We start from the raw sequence: 20,856 nt of genomic DNA, 5'->3' as shown, positions 1-20,856 counted from the left end.
GATATTTCAAATTTAATTAGAAATTACCTTGTCACTGCATCTTCCTCTCTGTTTTTCCAATCAGCCTGAACCAACGGAGAGACAGAGAGGTTTTCTTAATATATGGGTATAGTTACTTTGCACCTGAAGCAACCTCTCCTAGCTATTTCATGGTGCTATAGCTCTTCCAAGTAAGGAAATATAGACTGCATGACAAAGAATTGCTGAATTAGGTACAGAAAGGTGGGATCAGATAGATGCAGCCTTTGAAGAACTAATTTAGGAATAAATCTAGCCCATGCATGCATTAAGTTGATCCTTGGTTTCAAACTGAAATCTTTGATTCACAACCACTGAAGTGTATGTATTAAACACACACATTCACAGTGCAATTCTGTTCATGCTTATTCAGAAGTAAAGCAACAGAGTTTAATGAGGCTTGCTCCCAGGTAAGTGTGTATAAGACTGCAGCCTAACAGTGCAATCCTTGCCATCTCTACTCAAAGTAAGTCCCAATGAATTCAGAGGGGTTTACTGTCAGGTAAGTAGGGTTAGGCTTACACCCTAAAACTCTTGTTTCTCTCCCACAATCCTACAAAAGGAAATGTGACTTTATCTTCATAAATCTGTCTTTGAACTTTAAAATAAATTGTTATTTGTATATGTGACTCAGGAACTGTATGTCAACATTTACAGCAGAGAGTTCTCGACCTGCCTCAGTTGCCATTATTCCAGTGGCAGAAAAACTTTAGAACTCATTTGTCTGTGGTATTTTTTTTTGTCATGTTCTACATCTAACCAAAAATAAATTTAACAACAACAACAACATAGACAAGACAAGACAAGACAAGACAAGACAAGACAAGACAGAGAAGCTTGTAGGAGAACACGTCAATCTCCCAGGACATTCAATACAGGATGTCAAAGCAGCTTATTAGAAAAGAATTTCAGAAACAGACTTGAAAGAGAAGTTGCTGAATTACAACTTATCACTAAACTGAAAACTATGGAGAGACCTGGTCTTAATAGAGATATTGGATTCCTGTCTCATTACATATGTTAATCATCTGCATACTATCCCTTGCTTTTTCCTGTAGGACTCATTGCAGTCGTTTACAGTTGTCAACAGGTTTACCATACCCATTGAGTCAATCACCCATCTCCTACTACCCTCCTGAGAAAAACCCCACCCCACCCTCCCTCTATATATAAGGGTCTGGTGACTTCTGTTTCAGTGTATCTGAAGAAGTGTGCATGCACACGAAAGCTTATAGCAAGAACGAACTTAGTTGGTCTCTAAGTTGCTACTGGACAATTTTTTTTATTTTTATATATATTTCGACTGTGTCAGACCAACACGGCTACCACCTGAATCTAACAACATAGAAGTGCTTGTTTTGTGCTTGGTATCATTATGATTATTGTGGAAGCCTCTGTGGATTTTTTTTACCCAACAAGTAAGGTAGTAATGCCTTTGTGATAACTTCAGGTATTTACCAGCCCTGGTTAAAAAAACATTATTTTTGGTTTTTACTTCTGAAGTCTTCAAGAATTGTACCACAGAGCATATGAGTTTGCCTAGAGTCTCCAGTTTAGAGATGGGTGAACAACTGCAAGAAGTATCTTCAACTATCTAAAGAGCTGTCACATAGAAGATGGAGCTAGCTTGTTTTCCTATTCTCTGGAAGGTGGGATTCAAACCAATGGCTCCAAGTTAAGAAACTCTACAATTCTATAATTCTATGAAAGTGTTCTGAAATGACTTGTTAATTCTTGCACATGTGCAATTGGTTTGTGTAGCAAATATTTTAATGGATTGTATCACAAGGCAAGGCTGTTGTGCCCCCCCCATGTTAACTAATGACTTGCCTTTGTAAAGGTCACATCTATATGATGTATGGAATCCACTGCCCTTGGAGGCTGCTTGTTTCCTGGAAATTACCAGCAAAATTGATGGTTGGAGGCATAAGCCAATGTATTGTTCTGCAAATTATATAGCCACTGTAAATAGTTCAAGTCAATTGTGATAATCCACAAAATCATGCAACGACATAGCACCATTTTTCTGAGCACTTAGTCTGAGAAGTGCATATCAGTAACACAATATAAGCTCATAATATTGTGCAAGAGTGCAAGACCACTCTCATGATTAATGGAGTTCACCTCAGAATCCAGTTGCTCACTCCAAAGCTGGTAAACCTGTATTTGCAGTCATTTATATTTGAACTTCAGCATTGTCCGTAGTCTTTTCTGACCATGCAGCATGACTGGCTACTGTAGACACACATACAGTGGTACCTCGGGTTACAGACACTTCAGGTTACAGAGTCTGCTAACCCAGAAATAGTACCTCGGGTTAAGAACTTTGCTTTAGGATGAGAACAGAAATCGTGCTCTGGCTGCGTGGCGGCGGCTGGAGGCCCCATTAGCTAAAGTGGTACCTCAGGTTAAGAAGAGATTCAGGTTAAGAACGGACTTCCAGAACAAATTAAGTTCTTAACCCGAGGTGCCACTGTACCAAACATCACAGGAGAAGCTATACTTTCCTCCTTTTTCTCCAGTGGTAGTAGCCCATGAGCAGATTCTGATAATGGGAACTCTGGATCCAAGCCATTATTTGGGCAATAATGTTATGAGTTATGGTATAGTCTTTATAATGCTTGACCTCAAAAGTCACAGATTTTTACCACTATCTTATACTCCTGAAACAAACTTTAACTCAATATCTTTGATACAGCAGTGTGAATTTAGCTTTAAGACAAATTGATAGTAGCCCTTTCCGCATGGAGTGCGAACACCCTGTTACCTTCCTGTTTGTGTTTATATTTATTTGTAGACTGTTCACAGAGAAAAAAGGAATATACTGAGGTCAGGGGTGGGGACAGTGTATGATTCGAGTCCCCCACCCACCATTATGCTCACATGTTCAGCATTTGTTTCCAGACCATGTCTAGACGAGCTACTCATTATAAGAATGTAAGAGCCCCAATGAACCAAAGGCCTATCAAGCCTAGCATCCTCTTCCCAGTGGCCAACCAGATTCCAATGGGAAGCCCAGAAGCATGATTTGAGTGTAACAGTACTCTCCCACCAAAGTTCCCCAAAACTGGTACTCAGAAGCATACCTCCTCAGATGCTGGGCATAGCATATAGCCCTTATGAGTAGCCACTGATATCTTCATCCTCCAGAATTGTCTCTAGTCACCTCTTAAAGTTCCAAGTTGCATTACAATTAACCTCTCCCTTCTTTAGACAAGTTTTCCCTTGATCTCCTGACCTGAAACCACTGATCTAATTGTTTTAATGGATGTGTGGCGTTTGCCCTCCCATGTGTGTAACATCATACTGGGTTCATAGGGAAAGGGTTAACTAATTGTAAAATGACTAACCAATGGGAATCCAGGGGGCAGAGTTAACTGTGTATAAGGTTTAAGCACAGAGGTTTTATAGGGAGTTAGAGTTGTTGAGAAGACAATCTGGAGTTAGAAGAGACAGAGAAGATAAGTCTGTGGGTTGGGCAAGTCTGGTGTGAGAGAGTGAGAGAATTTGTTAAGAGGAGTCAGTCAAACAGTTGAGATAATCAGTCAGAAGGTATTAGGAAGGTATAGGCCTTCTTTTTACATTCCAATCCCAAAGAAAGGCAGTGCCAAAGAATGCTCCAACTACCGCACAATTTCACTCATTTCACATGCTAGCAAGGTTATGCTTAAAATTCTACAAGGAAGGCTCAAGCAGTATGTGGACCGAGAACTCCCAGAAGTGCAAGCTGGAATTAGAAGAGGCAGAGGAACCAGAGACCAAATTGCAAACATGCGCTGGATTATGGAGAAAGCTAGAGAGTTCCAGAAAGACATCTACTTCTGCTTCATTGACTATGCAAAAGCCTTTGACTGTGTTGACCACAGCAAACTATGGCAAGTTCTTAAAGAAATGGGAGTGCCTGATCACCTCATCTGTCTCCTGCGAAATCTCTATGTGGGACAAGAAGCTACAGTTAGAACTGGATATGGAACAACTGATTGGTTCCAAATTGGGAAAGGAGTACGGCAAGGCTGTATATTGTCTCTCTGCTTATTTAACTTATATGCAGAATTCATCATGCGAAAGGCTGGGCTGGATGAATCCCAAGCCGGAATTAAGATTGCCGGAAGAAATATCAACAACCTCAGATATGCAGATGACACAACCTTGATGGCAGAAAGTGAAGAGGAATTAAAGAACCTTTTAATGAGGGTGAAAGAGGAGAGCGCAAAATATGGTCTGAAGCTCAACATCAAAAAAACGAAGATTATGGCCACTGGGCCCATCACCTCCTGGCAAATAGATGGGGAAGAGATGGAGGCAGTGAGAGATTTTACTTTCTTGGGCTCCATGATCAGTGCAGATGGTGATAGCAGTCACGAAATTAAAAGACGCCTGCTCCTTGGGAGAAAGGCGATGGCAAACCTAGACAACATCTTAAAAAGCAGAGACATCACCTTGCCAACAAAGGTCCGTATAGTAAAAGCCATGGTTTTCCCAGTAGTGATGTATGGAAGTGAGAGCTGGACCATAAAGAAGGCTGATCGCCGAAGAATTGATGCTTTTGAATTATGGTGCTGGAGGAGACTCTTGAGAGTCCCATGGACTGCAAGGAGATCAAACCTCTCCATTCTGAAGGAAATCAGCCCTGAGTGCTCACTGGAAGGACAGATCCTGAAGCTGAGGCTCCAATACTTTGGCCACCTCATGAAAAGACCCTGATGTTGGGAAAGATTGAGGGCACAAGGAGAAGGGGACGACAGAGAATGAGATGGTTGGATGGTGTTCTTGAAGCTACTAGCATGAGTTTGATCAAACTGCGGGAGGCAGTGGAGGACAGAAGTGCCTGGCGTACTCTGGTCCATGGGGTCACGAAGAGTCGGACACGACTAAACGACTAAACAACAGGCCGGTAAAGAAACTAAAGTTAAGATACTGACAGGAATATTATCTGAGAAACCATAAACTTGTTAATGTTTCTAAAATAAACTTTCTGGGGGGTTTTTTGTTCACTTTTAACAACTGACTGGATTCAGTGTTTTACCAGAGAGTAACTGCTTGGTGGCAGCGGGGAAGCGAGCACAGTGGTGGCACAGGGATCAATAGACCATTAAACATCCAGGGACCCTGTGTGATCGCCACAGGCTGTTTTAACTGTTTTCATTCTTATGCTGCTTATTTTGTTATATGCTTTAATTATGAATGTTTTGATGTTTTGATGACATTATTTAATTATGCGTGGTTTATTGTTATAAACCTAGACAGCATCTTAAAAAGTAGAGACATCACCTTGCCAACAAAGGTCCGTATAGTAAAAGCTATGGTTTTCCCAGTAGTGATGTATGGAAGTGAGAGCTGGACCATAAAGAAGGCTGATCGCAGAAGAATTGATGCTTTTGAATTATGGTGCTGGAGAAGACTCTTGAGAGTCCCATGGACTGCAAGAAGATCAAACCTATCCATTCTTAAGGAAATCAGCCCTGAGTGCTCACTGGAAGGACAGATCGTGAAGCTGAGGCTCCAATACTTTGGCCACCTCATGAGAAGAGAAGACTCCCTGGGAAAGACCCTGATGCTGGGAAAGATGGAGGGCACAAGGAGAAGGGGACGACAGAGGACGAGATGGTTGGACAGTGTTCTCGAAGCTACCAGCATGAGTTTGACCAAACTGAGGGGGGCAGTGGAAGACAGAAATGCCTGGCGTGCTCTGGTCCATGGGGTCACGAAGAGTCGGACACAACTAAACAACTAAACAACAACATTGTTATAATTGGTTTTACACTTAGAAACCCTTCCGGCAAATAAGCAGTGTATGTGCATATAAACTTATATATTGTGGCTGGCATCGATCTATCTCGAGAGACAATGGAGTGTGCCTCCGGGGGTGAAGTCAAACCACTGCACTAGCAGCACTAAAGTGACCTCCCAGGGGCACATGGCTGGGCAGGGTGTATGGAGGTCCTGGGTTGCCAAGATGACAAGAGACCTCTCCCAGCCTCACTGATGTGAACAAAAGGAAAGCAGAGCAATACATTTGGTACCAGCTTGGCTGCAGAATTTGCTGGAAGGAACCATACAAAGAACCATCCAACTGTCTTAGGGACTCCACTCTGGATTTGTGTAGCATTTTCTCCTTAGCCTTTTCTTCCCCCAAAGATATCCCGCAAGGCAGCAGAGGTTTAGGATCATATTTTTCCTTCTTCTACAAGGGCTACTTTCCAAGGTTGACGGGCCCCATCTGCCCCTCACTTCGCTCTACAAGCAAGTGCAGAAACCACCTTCTTGACCATTGAACTCACTATTAGTCTCATCCGCTCAATTGGCTGGAGCCTGCAGGGGAAGTCCCTAACTCATTGGTTGAGATTCATCGGTTACCATCACGTAGCCAGCTAGTCGAAGCCATTCCCAGAAAGTGGCTGCTGTCACACACTGACAGCTTCTAGGAGCCATAGGTAAAAGATGAGTGCAGGGTGAGGAGCAAAGGTGGACAAACTACCTCAGAAGAAACATGGCATGTCTCCCCCCAGGGGTACTACTAACACCCCATACACCCCAAATATCTAAATGATACAGTCAACTATTTTAAGCCAAGTTATTTAACTTCATGGCACCTAATTTGGGTAATTTGAAAGCTGATATTACTGAAGGGGGAAAAATGTTTCTTAAATCACTGATTGCTATCCACTTTGATATCCTGGAAAACATTGCTGTAGAAGTACTTCAACACACACACAAACCTTGTAACAGTTGGACTACAATTCAATTTTATGCATGTCAACTCCACCATAAATTAAATGGCACTTACTCCCAGGTAAGTGTGTATAGGATTACAGCTATAGTCATGATAAATAGAAATCCATCTTGACATACAAAGTAGCCACATGTCACAAATGACTTAGAGTGCAGTTCTGCACACAGTTATGCCACTTAAATCCTATTGAATTGATAAAATGGAATTTAAATACCCTAACTGTGTGCAGGACTGCAGACTTGTTGTGCACTCCATCTAATTATAGTAATTATAGTACCCAGATGCGTTTCACATAAAAGGTTTGTCTAGAAACTTTGAAATTAACCTCTTTTCCAGGACTCAAAAACCTGGTACATATGTGCAGCATAAACAATGAAGCTAATCATATCAAAGGTTAAAAACAGGTCAGCAAACTGGAGAAATCTTTAAGACTTTTAACAAAAGGGATAATGTTTCAAACTATGTTCCCTATGATTGAAACATTTTTTTAAAAAAAATGAGCAGCACATATCAGATAAAATTAGTTTAAATTACTTTGGTTTCCTTTTTAAAGAATGCTGTATAAATTAAAATTAAAGGGAAACTTAAAAAAAAATCCATGCAACTATATTTTACTTATTTGTGGAATAACTCCCCCCCCCATTGATTCAAGGTGCCTTAACGTAAATATAAAAACCATAAAAGAAGTACACCGCACCAAAAGGCAAAACAAAAGAACAGCAGAGACTAAATCTGAGTCTCTCTCTCTCTCTCTCTCTCTCTCTCTCTCTCTCACACACACACACACACACACACCATTTTAACCACTCACTCAGAATGCATGCAAAAATATAAGCACTTCCAACATTTGTGACTGGACAAATCCCCAATGGCAATAACATTGTGGGGGTGTCCACAATACTTTTTGGAAATTCCAAAGGAGTTAAGGGAAAAGTTGGAGACCCCCCGATTTAGCCTAAGAAACCCATATTTTAAGTCTAGTCATTTGAGTGATGCATTGGTGTAATCCAAAAGCACATATTCCCTGCAAATCTTTCCTTATTGGAAATCTGTTGAAGTACATAAGGGATGTACTTTTATGTTTGCAATGCACACCTACATGTTTTCTGCATCGGTCTCTGTTGGAAGGCCCTTTTACAGTTTATTAGCATCCAAAAGTGGAGGAAATTGATAGCTTATAGGAATTTGACCTTATAGGATTTTGATGGCTATCTAACACGGTCATATACTAAATTATAAGCTTGTTCATAGGTCCTTGCACTGAAACTGTTTCAGTATTTTTTCTTGCATCCCTGCAAAACCCAGATGTAAAACAAATCTAGGAAGAAGTGTTAGAGTTTTGCTCAGGGGAAAATGACTAAAATATAGAACAGGAGATGCACTCTGGAGGCCTGGTATTTTCTTTAGAAGACTATATGCTCATCATCTCTCATCCACCACTTTATAAAATGAACTTTATACTTTCTATTTTATTTTTATTTTATTTGGATGTGCTGAGTGTATCTAGTGCTTTTATGTGTCCCTTTATTTTATTGATTCTTTCTCTACTCTAAAAAAATAATGGGCTTTTAGAATCCCATCGCTACTAAAAATTTATCATTCTCACTTTCTTGTTCATTTCTTTTTAAAACCCATACATTTAGCTAGTAACCTTTATACATGATCAGATGTGATTGGCCAATTACAAACCTGAAAAAACCCCACAACGTCTAGTAGAGTTTATGGTTCTGAGGGAAAACACACCTGTATAGTTATGTACATTTTTGCTGTTTCATTGACCCACCTTTCGGCTATTCCTCCCCCCCTCTTTGAAATCTTTGTTGATATAATGTTGTATGAGATCCAAGTGTACGTTCTTTGTGCTGGTGAAATTAAAATTCATTTCCCAGTGAATAAGACTAATTGCTTCTTCAACCAAAGCTGGATTATTGGTCTTATTACAGGAGCAGAAGTGATGTGGGGGGGAGGAAGGGGGGCAGAAAGAAGGGGCAGGGTGCCAGCAAGACTGCAGTATTCAGTTACACTTGAAATGATTTGTAATTCTGAGTAATCACTTAGGACAAGCCCTTGCACCATTTTATCTATACATGACTCTAGGCCAAAGTCAATACTCATAGTAAAATAATGAGATGAAGCTAGCTGAGCCCTTTTATTAATGCTCCAAGGAGCAAATCCAATGCTTGAGCTTCTCCCATGGAAAGTATCCACTTCTTCCTAAAAATGAACAAGTGGGTCACGATGCCCAGTGGCAACTGGGGTACCTGCTTCTGCAGCAACAATAAAAAAGTATAAGAAGCCTTCCCCCCACCTTTCCGTAGTTGTTGTTTGTCCACTCTGCCCTGTGAAGCTGCAGGTGAAACCGCATGAATTTTGCATTACCTCGAGGCTCATTAGAGAAATCTGTCTCTCTCCTAATAGTTTCTTCTGACTGGGGGTGGGAGGAGGAGGGAAGAGGGGGGGAAATCACATAAAGAAAACACAATGAACCTAAACAGATAACACACGGTGTGAAGTATCTGCGGTTTCTCTTAGCGCTGCCAATATTGCGCTGGCTAACTGAACCAACTGTGCAAGGTTTCGCTGGAGCTGATGTATGTAGCAATCAATATTATTGTTCCTAGTTCAATGGCAGCGTTTCTGAGCCTGACTGGACTCTGTTGTCAAAAGGCTTCCCATTATTAGTATGGAATAATAATTAGTTATGGGTAAGTGTTTGGGCTAACTGATAAGAAAGAAACTGACTTCATTGTCTTTTTGATGTAGCCTTCATTGATTTCCCCCCACACACTGAAGTTATTTTCTTCATGCACGATCATTATTTCTTTCATTACATGGCAACTGTATCCGAAGACTTTTTGATGCTTTCTGTTAAAGAAATATTCTGTTTATAAAACAACAATGGTTTGCAGTGTGCAAGAATGCTTCTAGTAGAGAAGCCAGCTAAGCTTAAGAATGTTAAGTTTGCTCAACAATAAAGTCAAGCCACATTCTGGAATTTAGCTATTGAAATCCACTCACATTCCAGATTAAAACCACCCACATTATCTCATCTAGATCATGCCTATTACAAAAAATAAGGTTGAATAAGTGTCTGGTAGACCCCCCAACACCTGTCAGCAACTTTGACAAGCCACCTGCCCAGGATATTGGTGTATCTTCCAGCCATCTGTAAATAAGTTAGTGTGTATAAAGTAGACCCCTGGAGATCCAAGGCCTTCGGGGACATTGGGACTTGACTTTGGCATCAAAGATGTTAGGCAGAGACAGGGGGACTTTGGCCCTCCAGATGTTGCTGATTTACAACTCCCATCAGCTCCAGCAATTGTGGCCAATGGCCAGGGATGATGGGAGTTGCAGTTTGGCAACATCTGGAGAGTCAAAGCTTCTCAACTCCTGATGTAGGGTTCATATTATGGGCCATCTGTTGCTGGAAGCTTTTCTTCTTGGAAGTCCACCACACATATTAATGCAAAATGAAAGAATCGCTCTCTCCCGGTTGCGGAGTTCTTTTCCTGTCCATGTGATTCATCAGCAAAGTACTCCCACCATTCTCTGAGAAAGTCTCATTTCATTTGCAGAACAGATAATCTGGCCCCTGAAATACCCATTGTGTTAGCCCCATGGCTCATAGGATCAGACTAGCCAATAAAAGTCCATCAACTTCAATGGTTTATTGACTGAGCTGTGATAGCTTTAGGAAACTTAATTTCTGAGGTTTTACATTATCTCAACCACATGATCTGTGTCCAGTATTTGTCTTTCTGCATTTCTTCCAGATACTCTTCATGATGTGCTTAGTTCTAGAGGTACCGGAAAGAAGGGATTAAGATTATTGAATCTGTTCAAATGAAACTCCAAATGCTAACTGAAATCAACAAAACAACTCACAATTGACTTCCCAGGCACATAGCCTTGGTATTGTCTTTAATGAATGGTGGTGTCTTTCCAGGGTTTGAGACAGAGGTCTCTCCTAGCCTTACCTGGAACTACCAGGAGCTCAACCTGGGTCATTTTGGAGGCAAAACATGTGCTCTATTATTCTATTATTATTTTAAAAAATAGGTTTTAACATACTGTGTTTTCATATCAATAAACACCTCTTAAAAAAGAAGAACCATAGATTGTCTCCAATGGCAACGTTAGTTTGAAAGCTATAGGGATGACCTTTTGCAAATTTAGGGCAGAAAAGGTGACAGTTGAGGAAGCAAATAGCATTACAATACAGAGCACTACAGAATTCTTCCAGTCAACCAAAAAAGTGGGGGGGGGGAGGGGAATGCATAGCTTCATTAGGTAGCTTTCAGAACAGTTTCCCCAAGAAGAAATAAGAACATTGTTTGAGTAGTCAGACATTCATTTGTGTGAGTGGAGATTGCATTTAGGTCATGCAGGAAAACAGTGTGTTGCCCTAGCTATCAGTAGCGCAATACTCTTTACAGCGAGTCCTACTGTGAACTAAATTCAGGCCCAGTAGGTGTACCTCTATTGTCTTCAGTGAAGCTGCACTTGCTGCCACTGAATTGGAATTGGACCCTATTCCCTATATGCTAGTTGAAAACAGAATATACTAGCGCCAGAAGAACATGTGGGCCAATGGATTTCAGAGCCCAATACTCCATTACCAGCTACTGTGTATTTTGTATATGCAGAACTATACAGAATTGTAGAGTTGAAAGGGGTCATCTCGGTCAAGTCCTTGCAATGTGGGAATCTTTTGGCCAACATTGCACTCAGACCCACGACTCTGAGATTAAGAGTTTCATGCTCTATCAACTGAGCTAGATAGCTAAGACAACACAGTCCTATAGTCCACCTATATAGTGGCACCTCTAGTTACGTACTTAATTCGTTCCAGAGGTCTGTTCTTAACCTGAAACTGTTCTTAACCTGAAGCACCACTTTAGCTAATAGGGCCTCCTGCTGCCGCCGTGCCGCCACCGCACGATTTCTGTTCTCATCCTGAAGCAAAGTTCTTAACCCGAGGTACTATTTCTGGGTTAGCGAAGTCTGTAACCTGCAGTGTATGTAACCTGAAGCGTATGTAACCCAAGGTACCACTGTACAGCTAAATAACTACTACAGTGGTACCTCGGGTTAAGTACTTAATTCGTTCTGGAGGTCCATTCTTAACCTGAAACTGTTCTTAACCTGAGGCACCACTTTAGCTAATGGGACCTCCCACTGCTGCCACACCGCCGGAGCACAATTTCTGTTCTCATCCTGAAGCAAAGTTCTTAACCCGAGGTACTATTTCTGGGTTAGTGGAGTCTGTAACCTGAAGCGTATGTAACCCGACGTACCACTGTACCGTCATTTGTCTGGTGTTCCTAATGATTACTTAAAATCTTCATTTTATTTTAGTTCTTCTAACAACCTCTGGAATAAGACTCTATTACTCCCTTTTTACAGGTGGTGGGGAAAGAGTGATGCCAACCAAAGCTAGCCAGCAGATTTCTAATTGACATGATATCTAAAATATATAATGATACCCAATTCTATTTCTCCATTACATCTCATTCAGGAGAAGCCATGCAAGCCATGGCACGATGCTGGTCTAAGTGGTAGAATGCACGATGGTCAATAAACTGAGCTTGAATCCAGGCAGGACAGAGGCCTTGTGGGCTGTTCCTCATGTTCTCCTTAATCCATCTCTGTCACTCTGGCCAAGTGACCTCTGTGCCAGGAGTGGTTCTTATCAGCTGCAGCCAGCATGTAATCTGTTACTGTTCCTGGACCACAACAGTTCAACCACAGTGGGACATATATTGAGATTCCCAAAGCTTGATTACTGTGACATGCTTTTTATATGGGGTTGCCCTTATATATGTATCTGGAAATTTCAACTAGTGCACAATGCAAGGGCCAGACTGCTCACTGGAACAAATTACTGACAACATGCTACTCTGCTGCTGAGAGAACTGCATTGGTTGCCAATTTACTACCAGGCCAGGTTCAGAGTACCTGTATTAATGCACAAAGCCGTAAACAACTTGGGCCCTAAGTGCATTTAGGACCCTCTGATTCCTTATGTTCTAAGATCCTTTTGTGGTTCTCCATGTTCCTGAGGTTCAGTTGATACTCACTAGGGACTACAGCTTTAGTGTGGTGGACCCTTTCTTGTGGAACTCCCTATTAAAAGACACTCAGCAGGGACCATCTCTCCCTCCTTTCAGACGTGTTTTGAAAACTATATTCTTTAGCCAAGCTTTTGCAATATGAATTTTCTCTTTTTAACTGATCAGTGTTTATTTAAATTTTATGGATGTTTTTATGGATGCTCTTCTCCAATTTTATTTTTACTTATTGTGTATTTGCTATATTTTTATGAAAGGGTGGATTAGAAACACGTAAATACATAGATAAAAACTCAGGCTGCATTTCAACCCCATGGAAGTTTGGATTTTGCAGGGACAGGGGAAGCTTTTCTTCTGGAATAAAAAAAGCTTAAAAATTATCTATACACTTAATCTGTTTATTTCTCTGTGAAATCCAGGCATTACATTGTGCAAAATGATATGCTAAGGATGTCTTTACATAGAACAAACTTTCTACACAGACAGCACTTCTTTGTAGGAAATTGCAGGTTTCCCAAATGTAAATGGTCATATCTCATATCTTGATGGAAAGCCAGGTGTATGTATTGCACAGTAATTGTGTGCAACTGTTGAACGTATTTATCAATGTGCAGGTTACGCATTATTCATAAAACAGATGTTAATCTTTTGTGAAGCAGACCTAGCAGCAAAATCCTGAAACTATAATATTTGTAAAGACGTTCTATGACTACTCCATTTCCTCCTCAATATGCTCAGTTTAGGATTGCCATTCAGTTCAAATGAGTAGGCTGTCCAAGTCCGCATGGTTTGACTGAAGCTGCTGGTCACGGAATAACATCGCACAGAGTCTTACATCATTCCATAGGCTGTAATAGGAAAAACTATGCTGAACTCCCACGAAACTCTGCAGCTGTATATAAAAGCATGTCAATGTGCCAGTATTCAGACTCATTACCAGTCTCATTTTAAGTTTATCAGATAACTAGATCAAAGTAGAGCGTGCAATTTTAGCAACAATTTTTGAATGTGGCTTTTATTTTCAGAACCTTGACTTCCCTCACTACAGAAATAAAATATGGCTAATGATGATCTGGAAACTATTAACTTTAGAAAAGAACAGTTTAAAGTATTTGATTCCCCTTTGATGAAGTGTGAACACTAGACCTTTCTCCCAGAGGTGTAATTGAGATTTGCACTTTTAAAAAAATAAGTTAGTAAGGGGAGAAGCAGGGTGAAGAGGATGAGGGAAATGATATTTTGGGTTCGTTACTTCATTGAAGAGAAACCATGAATCCAATGAGCAATCTGTTAGCAAGCCTTGAATTTTCATTTCACACCAAAGTTATCAATGCTGCATAACCTTCTTTGTTGAAAATGCCATTGATTTTGCAAACTTCAAGCATCAGTTGTCTGTGTCCAGTTGGGTATTAATCATTGGTCTTTTGCTCTTTTGCAGATTTTTCAAAAACAAACCTAGTTTGGGCTTTAGTCCCTACCCCCATCAACAACCTTTGTTTAATTGGATTCTCTTTAATTTTGGATTCTCTTTACTGGCCAGGATTTTAAAAATGCAACTATTTCTGAATGCACAAGGGGCTTTTGTGATTATCAAAAGCAGCCCCCTATCCTTTCTATCAGATGGAAACTTGCATTTGAAGCTCTCAAAAGCAGTTTGTGATATCCAGTGAATCCAAAAACTGCTACTCTAGATCCATTTTGATTGGGCTTTAGGCCGAGTTTCAGCACTGAGATTGCCTTGGTTGCTCTGTCTGATACCTGTGTTAGGGAAAAGGGGGAGTGTTCCCTCTCAGTGCTCCTTGACATGGACGAACGCTGTTGGGATTGGAATAGCAGGACCAGATGGTGGGGGAAGAAAGGGATGGCCTGAACTGCAGAACCTAGATTGGAGGAAGGTTGATCTCCACTTTCTCCCCACTTTGCCACTTTGAAAGAGAAAGGAGGGATGCTGACTCTCCCTGCTGACTCTCCTATGGAGAGAGGAGCCTCAGTGGAGGTTGATTAGGCCTTTGATCAGTCAATGTGGGAGGCTGAACAGGAGGCATAAGCAACTGAACATGAGTCTGAACAGGAGGGTACAGTCTTGTCACCTGTTGGACATCGTTCTCATGTCACTCTATTGGAGTAAATGGCAATTCCGGTTTTCTGCAGATTGCTGTTTGTTCTGATTTAGACCTAAAGAGTAGGTTTTCCCTTGGAAAGGAGTGGGGCAAGGGGTAAACAGCTCGGACCCATACCTTCTAGGCACGGCACAAGCAGAAGTGCAAATGAGCCCTCTGTTGTGTCTTGGCTTCCCTTCTCCATGGCCCATCAGTCACTAAAGCTCTAACTGGTCCATCTACCCTACAACTATATAATGGTTAATAGAATGGTTTTACTTTCTTCAGTTCCATTTATGAACCCCGTGAACTGGAATTTTGTGAGGTCATTCAGCAATCTTCAGGAATAAGTCATAACAGTTCAATGAATCATTATACTCTTTTCTCATGCTATTTCAGTGACCCATCTTTTCTACAGTGGTGCCTCGCAAGATGAAATTAATTCGTTCCGGGAGTTTTTTCGTCTAGCGAATTTTTTGTCTTGCGAAGCACGAAATCCCATAGGAATGCATTGAAATTCAATTAATGCGTTCCTATGGTCAAAAAAAGTCCAAACAAAGCCAAATTTGGTACAACAAGAGTTTATTAAGTGCTCTTTAAAGTCACACATACTGTAAAGAGCATTTCAAAGATTGAAGGAACAATAAATTAAGTTTCTAAACATGACAGAAAAACTTTTAAAAATCAACAAAGTGTACAGTACATTTTCTAAGACTCTGGGGGACAACTCGAAGAAGGTTCCTCTTCCACTCTTTGCTTCTTGCTGAAGAACCCCCTCCTCAACTGTTCCCCCAGCCACCCACCACACAGAAATTCAAATAAATCCAGATTTTTTTTAAAAAAAAACAGCAGAGTGGCCCAATGGTCACAGAAAATCATAAAAATGCAGAAAAAAAAAACACAAGCTTCCAGATTCTTGCAAACCCCTCCCCAACACCAAGTCCTTGAATTCCAAACACCCCAACCCAAAATCCAACCCCCCCAAAAAAAGTTTTAAAAGTTTAACTTACCAAATGGCTGCAAAAGAAGTTTTGGGAAAGCTTCAAAAATCACCAAAGTCTTTAAAAACCTCAAAAAAGGCTACTATGTACACCGCGTTCTATGAGTTGATCCTCGAAGTCAAGTCGCAACTGTATTAACGGTGTTAAGAAAAAGGAAACAAACTTGCAAGACGTTTTCGTTTTTTGTCTTGCGAAGCAAGCCCATAGGGAAATTCGTCTTGTGAAGCAGCTCAAAAAACGGAAAACCCTTTCGTCTAGCGAGTTTTCCATCTTGCGAGGCATTCGTCTTGCGGGGCACCACTGTACTTCCTCAGTTATTTCCCTTATCATTAAGCACATTCTGTCCTTAGCGTTTCTTCCCAAAGTACTTCTGGTCAAAACGATTTGTGCTTTTGTTATCATGGTCAATCTGATCAAACCTCCAGCAGATTAAGGAGCTGTGGTGCTTCTCCATTCCTGCCAACCCTCAGACCACAATTTGGCAACTTTCCATTTTTGCAGCATTTCTTACAAAGGCATCCCTTCAAGGTATTACAGTCTTGGCAAAATATGTAATGTAATAAAGTCTTTGGAATGTTTGGCTGCAGCCATGGCTTTACATCTGAATCCTCCATTTGTGCTGGATTTTATTTTCAAATCGATCCCACCAGATGGTTTTATATCTTCACGGTTTTATATCATGGTTGTGAACCATCAACTGCAAGAGGTGGTAATGGTCACCACCTCGGATGGCTTTAAATGAGGATTGAACAAATAAATGGGAGATATCAACCTATGCCTGCCACAATGACTATGTTCTACCTCCAATGTCAGAGGCAGTACGCCTCTGAATACCAGTTGCTGGGAATGGTAGGTGGGAAGGTGTTGCACTCATATACTGCTTGTGGGCTTCCCAGAGGTTGACCACTGTGAGACAAGGAAGCTGGACTAGATGGGCCACTGGAGTGATCCAGTAGGGTATCGAGTTTTCATGTCCACTGTCAGAGACAGTACATGTCTGAATACCAGTTGCTGAGAATCCCAAGTGGGAAGAATGCTGGTCTTCTCAGGTCCTGCTTGCAGACTTTCTGGTTGGCCACCATGAGAACAAAATGCCAGAGTAGATGGGACTCTTCTTATCTTCTTATGATCATCATTTAGGGAACATAGGAATATGTCATCTTCTGATCCACCCACCCCAGTTTCTAAGAAAGTAACTATACAATTTGTCTGCTCAACTGCAAGGTGAATTTAACCTATAGACAGCTGTGTTTCATACCTATGGATAGCTGTGTTCTGCAGTTCACTAGAGTGCTTTTATATTGGCCCAAAACTCTTATATATCTATTGAATGTGCATGCATAATATATTATTCCTGAGTTGCATATTTTCAGTATAATCACACTGCTGCCTACTAGATTGGCATGAAGAGGCATAAGAAAACCCAGACAATATTTCCCCCCTGCAGAAATACTGAGCCAGGCTACTTTAATTTTAAGCATGTGGATTCGGAAGAGAAATGTGCTTCTAGGTTTACCCTTGACTGTCCCTGGTGACAAATAATATAAGCTCCCAAATGTGTTTTGACCTTCCTAGGCTAAAGGCCAAATCTTCAAAGCAGTGCTGCTAAAAATGTTCCAAAGGAGATGGTTTACTAGAGTGCCACAACTCATAGCTCAGTCCTGCATGAACACCTTTGACAGCAGACGATGGCTAAACAAAAACAGAATAAGAACATGATCTCTGTAAAAGATCCCTTAAGCCCCCTTCTTTTGGGTGGGGTGGGGCAGGGGGAGGGAGAGAAAGGAAGTGTTCTGAAATAACTTCCCTTTACAGCAAGATCAGTTTAATCATAGTCAGTTTACAAATTCTAGCTTTGATTCAGAAAATCAGTGGTGATGTTATCTTACAGGATACACAATGTTTCTATATATGCCAAACTAACACATTTATCTCTTTGGTACATATACCAGGCATCTCTGAACTCTCTTCTGAAAACTATGTAGTAGAGAAAACAAAACTATGGAAGAATTCCAGCTTAATTTAAATAGATATGTGAGAAATAAAAACAAGGAATTTAAAAGCAGACTTGCAATATGTTTTCTACAATTATGTTCCCCCCCTCCCGCCCCCAGGAAATGTCTTCAGTGCGAACCAATAAATATATATCAGCCTGACATCACAGTCATCCTATGATGGCAATCCTGGCAGAATGCTTGCGAAATAGGGGATAGAGGAAGAAAAAGAAATTAATAAGGATACAAGGAAGGCTGTATTTCCATATTTTGTTTGAACGCTCACAGAAACAAACCAAAAAAACCTATGCAGAGGCAAATATGTGGAAAGATGGTGGATCAACAAATATTTTGTGCAATTTAATGATTTATAAGTCAGAGGACCCTTAGGTATTATAATCCAGGGCAATCTCTGAGACATTAGTGGCTTCATTCAAAATCTCGAGTGACAAGTGACAATTCAGGCAACTATAGAAGGGTCACGTTAACGGATCAATGCATAATGGAAGGAGGATAAAATATCAAAGTTCTGATGTTTATCTAGGATACTTATTTCTGCAACACAAGGACATAGTGAAACACCTCACAGAAACATGTTGACTTGTTCCATTGCTTTAATTCTAATGAAATAATTCTGGAGATGTATGAAGCAGTGTATATTAAAAATCCTGAACTGTAACTTGAGTACCCTGATATGTATTTATGAATTTTAGATTCAACCCTACATTTTTGCTCCACAAAAGAACGCTGATGCAGTTTCCAGAATAAAACCACAAAAATACAGTAAAAACAACAATATAAAAACCAAATACCCCAAAGCTTGGGAATTCTAAGAAACCAATATATCCGCTTTGAAAACAGTAGTTAGAAACAGCGCAGTTTTGAAAAGTTCAGTCCGCCATCTTGATTCAAAAGCGCAGCCAACTGTATTGAAACATAGACGGTAACCTGCTCCTTAATCTCAGGAACCATCATACAAAATTTGGTTACAATATCTGAAGAATTGCCAAATACATACAAACAACTTTCCAAATTATATAGTAGATTAAAAATTAACTTGGTCAATTTAAAAACACATTGCCATAGGCGAGGGCTGAAAGAGATTCAAGGCATGGTGAAATATAATAGTCCTTTGCCTCCATCCTGAAATATTAGCTATTGCTGTCTCATAAACATACTGATATATATTTAATAGTATTTTTCCCCCACGTTATCAGTCTCAGAAATTGAAATGGAAACTGTATGTATTCCCTCAGATTTTCTATTCATTTGCCATGTAGGTGAGCAAGGTCCTGGCTTCCTGCTGGGATATTGTAGTCATTCAGAAACATGGAGTTTGGAACCAGATACAATTAGCAAGCGCTAATGTTTTACTCTAAACCTAGACTGGACATACTATGTCTTCAGATGCTATTTTCACATTACAGGAGAGGCTATTAGCTGATCACTGATACTGTATTAGTTTTCTAGTGAAAGATGCACAGGCATGCTATATTATGGCATGAAGAAGGGAAAGGTTTTCCCTTAGGCAAGAAAGGTTGATTCAAGATTATAATTAATAAAGGAAAGATAGCTGTCTAAAATTCAGGAACTATTAGAATCATAGAACTGCAGAGTTGAAAGGGACCTCGAGGGTCAACCGCCCCAGCCTCTTGCAATGAAGGAAACTCAACTGATTCATACATGCCAGATGGCCATAAAGGTAAAGGGACCCCTGACCATTAGGTCCAGTCGTGGCCGACTCTGGGGTTGCGGCGCTCATCTCGCTTTATTGGCCAAGGGAGCTGGCATACAGCTTCCAGGTCATGTGGCCAGCATGACTAAGCCACTTCTGGTGAACCAGAGCAGCACACGGAAATGCCATTTACCTTCCCGCTGGAGCGGTACCTATTTATCTATTTGCACTTTGATGTGCTTTCGAACTGCTAGGTTGGCAGAAGCAGGGACCGAGCAATGGGAGCTCACCCCGTCGCGGGGATTCGAACCACCAACCTTCTGATCAGCAAGTCCTAGGCTCTGTGGTTTAACCCACAGCGCCACCCGCATTCCTCCAAATGGCCATACAACCTGCTTAGGCCCTACCCTCTGGAGCAGGAGAAAACAAGCTTGTTCTTTCTTCCATGTGACAGCTCTTTAGATATTGGATACTATTAATCATGTCACTGACTACTGACATTGCATATTTTGCTGAGAATAGGCAGCGCCAGATCCAGGAAAGTAGGTACCCTATGAAATTCATTAACCTCTCTGTTGTTACTCAGATGGTTACTTACCATCAGTAGTGACCCATGGGGCAGTGTAAGCAAGCCACTGATGCTCTCACAGCTTCTGAATACAGCAGGGTGCTTACAAGGTGGGCAGGGGTGAGGTACAGGGAGCTTGTGGCTGTCCGGTATGTGTGACACACTTGTTGTTACATGCCTGCAGAGCCCAGGGATCCTAGCACCTCCTTTTCTGGTTAACACCAGTGATACCCTACCTTAGGAAGCCAAGAAAGTAGTGGTATCCCACCTATGCCATCACATGAAGGACATGGGTGGCGCTGTGGTCTGAACCACTGAGCCTCTTGGGCTTGCCGATTGGAAGGTTGGCAGTTCAAATCCCCGCGACGGGTCCCGTTGCTCCGTCCCAGCTCCTGCCAACCTAGCAATTCGAAAGCACGTAGATAAATACGTGCAAGTAGATAAATAGTGCAAGTAGATAAATAGGTACCGCTGCGGTGGGAAGGTAAACGGTGTTTCCATTCGCTCTGGTTTCCGTCACAGTGTTCTGTTGTGCCAGAAGCGGTTTAGTCATGATGGCCACATGACCCGGAAAGCTGCCTGTGGACAAATGCTGGCTCCCTCGGCCTGAAAGCGAGATGAGCACCGCAACCCCATAGTCATCTTTGACTGGACTTAACTGTCCAGGGTCCTTTACCTTTACCTTTATGCCATC

This window comes from Podarcis vaucheri, assembly GCF_965113315.1.
Source record: "Podarcis vaucheri genome assembly, chromosome: 1".
NCBI lineage: Eukaryota > Metazoa > Chordata > Lepidosauria > Squamata > Lacertidae > Podarcis > Podarcis vaucheri.
The sequence above is the reverse complement of the archived record's forward strand: the minus strand, read 5'-3'. Positions refer to the sequence as shown.